The sequence below is a fragment of the Salvia hispanica genome, chromosome 4 (assembly GCF_029641045.1).
Source record: "Salvia hispanica isolate PSC_SH4W2 chromosome 4, Shi_PSC_v1, whole genome shotgun sequence".
NCBI classification, from domain to species: Eukaryota; Viridiplantae; Streptophyta; class Magnoliopsida; order Lamiales; family Lamiaceae; genus Salvia; species Salvia hispanica.
The window spans coordinates 10,037,814-10,045,951 of record NC_142695.1 but is presented as its reverse complement, the minus strand read 5'-3'; the positions used below and the strand labels follow the sequence as shown (position 1 = coordinate 10,045,951).

At 34.0% G+C, this 8,138-nt stretch overlaps 1 long non-coding RNA gene and 1 pseudogene across 1 annotated transcript; both read right to left on the bottom strand.

Moving 5' to 3' along the window:
- Window positions 1–649: 649 nt before the first annotated feature.
- LOC125192893 (auxin-responsive protein SAUR36 pseudogene) lies at window positions 650–1,725 on the bottom strand (annotated as a pseudogene).
- A 1,975-nt stretch (window positions 1,726–3,700) lies between these two features.
- Window positions 3,701–7,877, bottom strand: LOC125192230 (uncharacterized). Its single transcript, XR_007171330.2, has 2 exons — window positions 6,947–7,877; window positions 3,701–4,862 (listed from the first exon to the last, which is right to left on the bottom strand). It is a non-coding gene; the product is annotated as an uncharacterized LOC125192230 (long non-coding RNA).
- Between the last annotated feature and the right edge of the window lie 261 nt (window positions 7,878–8,138).

Below are 8,138 nucleotides of genomic sequence, written 5' to 3'. Positions count from 1 at the left end.
CTTCCAATGGCAGCTAGAACTCAAAAAAATGACCAAGAGGTAAGCAAAACTGAACTCATTCTTGTGCTTGACCTTGCTTTTTGTGCATGCTCATGTTATGATCTTGGGATCTCTTTTTTGGTGGCTTAAGCCTTGGGTGACTCTCGAGTCTCGTGGGTGTTGCACAAGTTATAGTTGCACAAATGTTGACATGCTATAGTCCCATTTATGATTGTAATTTTATTTATGTACTAGGAGTAGTTCAAAATTCTTAGGACATGAAGCTAGGAAACATAATAGTCCCTAAGTTCTAGTAATAAATAATGAAATATTTGTTTTTTTAGCATGAGATTTTATAGAATATTATTTTGCAACTTAGTGAAGATAGAATAAGCAAAAGATAAAAAAACAAAGATAACATTGTTTCCATGAAGTGTTTTACTTAATAGGACAGGAGGAATATTACGCCGTATTGACTTAAAATGTTCATACATATATAGACTAAAAAATAGAGTTTAGTATATTAAAATGTAAAATTAATATGGAATCTACGCCAAAAATAGATTGTGTGGACCAAAAAAGTATACGTCTTTTAATGGGAGATGGTGAATCATATCCTCGAGTTGAAATCAAGAATTATTGAAATCTCATAATTGTTATGTCACAGAAATCAACAAGGAATATATATATATATAACGAACTTCCTACTCACAAAACAAATCTGAATTACCTAATTTCATCTATACAGCAGGAATGGTAAACGATCCTAAAAGTAAAAATAATAATATCGTGTAACTAACAAGTAGCAATAAGTATTTTGGTAATCGTAATTATCAAACTCTAGACTCCATTAAACCGGTATGCGTTTTTTTCCACGACAGCAACTTCCGGGTACACTGACCCGCCTTGATCCGGGTCTGGACACTCTCAAACTCCGAGATCCGACACGGTATAGTCAGCCCACCCGGATGGCTATACCCGAATTCGTTTTCTGCCTCCTTTAGCAAATCCCCAAACAACGGATGGTTTATAAACACAACCGGCACCAAAATCCTCTCAAAATCGCCCTCTTTTTGGCCCACGTAAACCGCCATATACCCTTTCGGTATCTCGTCTTGCCCGACCCGGATATATCGACCCATATTCTTGCATAATATCGCCTTCGCTTTCGCGTTGATCCACCTGAACAGCCTCGACAACGGTTCGACCCGACCCGGATTGCTCCCGAGGCGGCGGTATCCACGCCGGAAACCTCGCCGGAAAATTGTGGCGACGCGGTGTTTGAGCGAGAAACCTCGTATTCTGCCCATGATATAGTAGAATTGAGAAATTTAGGGAAATTGAAAAAATCAAAGGTGAGATATTTTTGGGGGGAAGGGGAATTGTAGTTAGTTCTAGGAGAAGGGCCAAGGATCGGCGACGGACATGGCTAGGCGGAAAAGGGTGAGACAGACTTCAGAGAGAGAGGTTGGAATGTTAGACATAGTAATTTTTCATCTACTCGGGCGAGTTCTGAAATGGAGGTAAGGAAGAAGAGAAAAACAGCACGAATTCGGGAATGATTCGAGCGTGCGTGTTATATAATAGAGACAGAGAGAAGGGAGTTTGAAAAATTCAATAGAAAAGAGAATTATGGAGTGTTTATTCATTGTAGGAAATGAGATGTAGAGGTGTGATTGGGTGACGGGAGATTTTCATCTTCTGGGGTTGATTTTTATTATTTCAAAGGCGGAGGCTATCATTTTACCAATTCAACTATGGATCTGTGGTGAGGCCACTGGCTGCTGTGAAAGTGACACCACCATATTTCTGTTCCCACCACCAAAAAATGAGGAGACTCTCTCTCAAGTCTCCGCCATGAGTCACCATATATTACAGCCTTATTAAATGTACGAAAAATTGTTTGATTTTATAATGAAAAATTCGTGAAAAAATTAATGGAATGTGTACCGTATTTTTAGATATTATTTTTATAGTAATCGTGAGTATAATAAGTTAAGGAATATGAAAATCAGAAAAAATGATACTTCTATTAGACATTTACTCCCTCCGTCCACGAATATGAGTCTCATTTTTATCCGGCACGGTTTTTAAGAAATGATAAGAAAAGTGGGTAGAAGAATATTAGTAGAATAGGGGTCTCACTTGTATATATTAGTTTTAAATGATATGTGAGTGGAATGAGTTGGTGGGATGTGGGGTCTCTTTACCATTTATGGTAATTATGAATCGGGACTCCTATTCATGGACGGACTAAAATGGAAAAACGGGACTCTTATTCATGGACAGAGGGAGTATTATTTATTGAAATCCGTCCCAAGTAAGAAAATACTCCATGAAATATTTAATGAAGATCGGAAAATAGTTTGACTTTTTTATTATATGAAGAAATGAACCCATTTGTTATGACAAAATAAAAAACATAGTGAAATAGTGATTCATAACAGTTTATGTGTTATGCATAAATTTGGATACTAGAAACACTCCGCTAACCTAGTATTATTTGTACAATTTTCAAATATGTGTTATGTTGGTATGAAATATTCTCTCCGTCCAATTCCAAGTGACATATTTTTTCTTTTAAAATATCTCACCTAAATGAGTACTCCTACCGTGCAATGTTAACAGAGTTATTTTTTATTTTAAAAAGTTCCAATTTAATTGAGTTATTTCTATTTTTGATAAAAAGTAATTCTACATTTTATTTTGTTCTCTCTAAATCTCTTTTACTTTATTTATTTTTTATTTTTTTCGCCATCCATTTTACACACTATTCTTAAACTCCGTGCGAAAAAGAAATGTCACTTAAACAAGGAAAGGAGAGGGAGTATATTTCAAAATTTTATGTCGAAAAACAAATGGGTGGATGGGAAAGAGGGAGTATAGAATAGTCCTTGAGTACCATAGAACATTAATCTCATTTATTAGGAAAGCATCATATAAAATGATATCACTACTTACTTTTCACTTCCAATTATTTATACAAGAGCAGCAGGGGGCAAAACCCTTTCAGCGTATGAAGAGCAGCCAAATATCCGTACATGCAGTACTCTACTTTCAAGTACGATATAATCCGATTATTTGTAGTTAGTTCTATTAGTAGTAGTACGGTATACAGCTATTATTTGTAGGTAGTTCTATTATTTGTTGCAAGTATTTTTTAAGAGTGGTGGGCCCGGTTTTTAGGTAGTGGGCCGATTTGTATATTGAAAATGAGGCCTAAGGTCCAAATTCTGCTTTATAATATTTCAACGCAATCACTACCTAAAACCTGTCTGACAACGATAACAAAATTTTTTAATTAATAAAGAAAAAAAGGTTAGGAAAAGAGGAATCTTTATAAAGATTACAACTTTAAAAGAAATCCTGGTTTGAATTATCATTGATTATTTCCATTGTTTTATTATGATAGATTGCTAATCTCTTTAATAAAGGGTGTATAAAATTTAGAGATGTCTTTTATCTTAATTATTAAAGCGTGAAAATGATAGTATAGACAGTACCTAATAGTTTTGCTTTTGAAGAAGATATTTAGTTTCCCTTTTCACTCTAAAGTAAGTGGAAATTTGTCCAACCAAGCAAAGTGTGAGGTTTGGCCCTTTTAATGAGTTGGAGTTGATGTCTAACTATTTTGTGTTAGTCATCCAAGATCATTGTTTACTCCGTAATTAGTTGGAATTTTAATTTAAACTAGTATCTCCCTCGTTGGATGCACGATCCATTGCATTTACCTCAAAATGTATATAATATCAAATTGTTATGCATCATAAAATTGGTCGATATGACGATTTTTAGTGCAATAACTGCAATATATTATTGGCCTACTTAACCATATACCTTATTCATTCATAAACTAAACTTGCTAAAAAAATGAAAAGAAAATAATAGGAAAGGACAACAACAACCTAATCAGACTCATCAACATTCCGAGTTTCCTCCGATCATAGGCGGTGGCGTATGGCTCGTCCTGATCCGCATCGCTGTCATGGTGGTGTTGCTGGAGGGAATTGTCTGTGCCTGCTACCGCAACACCTTCCTCACATACGTCTACCTGTGGGCCATGTTCTTCGTCATCATACCAGCCCTCAATTTCTTCATCATTTTTGCCTACTCCGGCTGCCCATCATGAACCGGGTGTACCTTGACTAAACTCTCAAACAAAATCCAATATGCGAAGAAAACAAGAAAAAATTAAAAAAATCACGAGTAAAGTTGTTGAGATGCGTATGTTAATTTCTTTGAAAGTTTTTGAAACCCTCAAACTAAATTGCCAGCAACGCTCAAAGATCCTTCCATAATCAATTTTTACTAAAATCTATACCTTTGCTAACTAAGAAATTAACAAATGTGAGCATAAATAGTTGAAAGACGCCAAACATATCAATATATAGATCATAAACACATCAAATGTAGCTATGTGGAAGTCATCCAGTCTCAGTTAACACAAACATTCCCACAACTAGCAAAATGTGCTCACTACTTCTAAGATCTCAACAATATGTAGTTGCATTTCATCTATGCTTGTGCTTTTGAAAGGGCCGTTAGATATACACTAACAGTAAGAAGGCAATGGAGTAATTAATTGAACTAAAATAGTATTATACTAGTACTTATTTCAAAGTTACTGATGGTTCAGCCATAAATATTCTTCAGAGCAGGGAAGAAACTTATAAAACGAAAAAATCTAACAACTGTCATGCAATGTAAGCACAAATATTCAAGCATAACCCAAAAGGCTTGGCTAGAAGCAAGTGAAATACTGACCTAAAGACGAATAAATTTTGTAAGGTGGCTTAAACAGCTGTGTCTCAATCAAATAGGCAGTACAAGCAATATAAACCACCTAATCTTTCTGAAGAAAGAAACAGCTGAAACCATGTAGCCTTCAATAAGAAGAACACCAGTTATACATATATCGTTACAATAAGAAATAAGAGTGAAAACAAGGATTTTCTTGATCAATAAATAGTAATTTAGCATACATATGCATCAAGAGAATGGAATCCTTTTAAGCATACAAACCTAGCAAGGAAACCACCAAATAAAGCCATAGAGCTCTCCAATTTCACTTCTTTCTTACATAAAGTGAGCAATAAAACATATTTTGACAGCTTGTAAACATCTAAATTCTCTTTGATCTATTGGTATTATGAATGCATACAACCTATGATCAATTTAATAGTATAATTTAATTATTCCGTGCATACAACTTGATAGACTATTAGCTTGGCTAGTTTTCACACATATAATTAAATTGACAAGTGTAATAAAAAGTGGCAAATTAATTTGAGATAGAACGGTGAAATATGACGTGGGATTATGCCGACGGAGAGCCAATAATTCCGGCCGAATGGGTTTGGAACGATAGCATAGAGTCATTGTCACACCTACTCATCCATCCAACTTGTAGTCATTCACCAAATTAAGCCTCACAAAAATTATATCTATATATTAGTATTTGGTTGTGATGGACCATACTACATCTACATATGTAGTTTTCGAAATTTTGAAAACAACAAATTGAGACAAAAATGACTACAAAATTTTTTTCTTAAGGATCTATGAACTATCTACAAAGTTATTACTAGTAAAAAAAAGTAGAGAATCGACGGATAACGCAGCTAACTATTCAAGAATTACACATGTACTGTGAGCAACAAATTAAGGGACCTAATATCTTCACGAGAGAAGATATGATTATACGTAAATAATTAATTAGCTTAGTGACAGAAAATCAACAACAATAATTCATTATTCAATCAATCAAAATGCTGCCTCTGAGTACAAAATAAATGGACAAAAGATAGACAATTAAAATTTCAAACCATATCTTTATAGTCAGCAAAGACATATATATCTATCAAAAGTACCACTTTAACGGAATGGAAGAAACTTAAACTATTACTTCCAACTCATTTTCTGCACCAAGAAAAGGTGAAAATGTACAGACATATTAAACATATGTCATTGAATCATTTAAAAAATAAAAACATAGAAATATATATAATTGTACAACATTTAATCTTAACAATAACTCTTGAAATAATATAGAAAACTATAAGAAAATAAAACTGAATGCAGACGAGATGAATGATAAAGCACAGATTATTAATGGACTCGACTCAAGTTGTTCATTTTGAAAACTCAAACAAAGAAGCAAAGATTAAAGTACTGTAGTTAGCAACTGATATGAAATATTGCAAAAACAGAAATCTGCACACAAGTCCATAATGCCGTGAAATAAATGATGTAGTAATCAAGATATATTGGTACAAGTAGGAACTGAAAGTTATCAAGAGCAAGTCATTTAACAATAAGTGAGAGGAAGAGAGAGTAAAGTATGAGAGAAGATAAAAGTTTTTAACGAATTTTTGCTAGCCAAATATACATCACGCATTAATACACTACAACACTTACAAGTTATAATTGTCTAAACTCATCTCAAAAGATTATGCATGAAGCAATCATTATAGTTGCCAATTAATTGAAAAAATAATCATAACTTTATACAATGAATTTTGTGAAGCAATGCAAGTATATAAGAGGTAGATTGAGTAAATAAGAGTCATGATTGTGTAGTTGCAGTGCCAGTTGAGAATGTAAGGGAGCATTAACGTCTCCTCTGCATATAGTTACGTGGGTTTCAGTGTGTTACGTGAGTTTTTCACTGTGAGATAAATAATTGTTAGAATTGAAAATTTATTTTTTTTGCAGTAGGTGACAAAATGAAGCCTTTTAATTATTTCCACAGAAATGTATGAAATAGGAGAGGGGGCCAAAAAACAAAAGTGCAAACAAGATCAAGTATATATCAATTATTGATGACAAAGAGGAAACAAAGAGCTGCAGGGAATCTTCTCTGCCACAATTAAACTCCAGTTTTCACCCATCATCACTAATTTTTCTAATTTTATATATACAAAAAACATGTTATAAATCTATAGGTTTCACTATATCAAAAATATACCTCTGAAAAAATGTGGAATTGTGGCAGTGGTGGAGAGAGAGGTAGCCTACAATCACCATGTTTTCCCACAGCTTTCTTGAACTTGTATAAAACCCCAATTCTTGAGAGAAGAGAAGCAATTTGTAGTTCAAGAAAGCTGTGGAAAAGCATGAAGTGGGCTTAGTAATAGCAATGCTTCTTCAAGGCATCAACTAGCTAGCTAGTAGTATAATTTGCAGAAATGGAGGAAAGAAGAGAGGGAAGAAAATGAAAATGGCATGGCCATACATAGTGAGAATTGAAGGACCAGTATAGCACAAGGTGTGTGTGTGTGAGAAAGCAGCTTTATAGAGGAAGGAGAGGAAGCAAAGTAGGGTTCACTCACAAACAAGGCCAATTTTCCCCACATGTAGTCTGCTTTTATTGTGAGTGCTTGTGGGGTATATATATAATTATATATGCATCAAAATTACACTACTTACCTCATCATCATAACTACCCGTAACAACTATCAACTTTCAACATTTACATCCACATAATGCAAATTAATCACTAATGTGATAAGATATATGGATGGCTCAATCTTATGGTACAATTTTTATTAATGCAAATAAATCGCATATTTGAGTGTCCAATCATATCCTAACACCAGGAGCATATACACATAGAAACAAGGGGTAGAATTGTACACCGTATATAATTACTAACTATATTTACTATATCAAATCAAAAATGCTTAATCACAATTTTATTTTAAAATCCGATTATTTATATCGACAATCCTAACATCTAATACTCCATACTCCACAATTCATTTATCCTGTATGTATATAACGAAAAGTAGAGGAAGAGTTGTGGAGATATGCGTGAAAATTTGATAGATAATGAGATACGAAAGAATGAACAACAGCCTGTCAGCGGCCACACACTTGAAGGTGACACGTCTTCCGCTACTTTGCTAGCACACTCTCATATTTTTTTTTGTAATTATATATCGTACTCGTAGATTAAAAATCATGGCATTAGCATCCCCGACATTTGATACTATTTAAGAAGTAGCATCCTAGTGGGGACCAATTCTTGAGCAAAAAAATCTTAAATCTCATTGGTTGAGTGAAATTGGCGTAATTAGGATATGAATAGCTGTAATTGATCCTACATATCACATGTGGTGCTCAATTGCTGGACCAACCTCTTATATATAGAGACTATT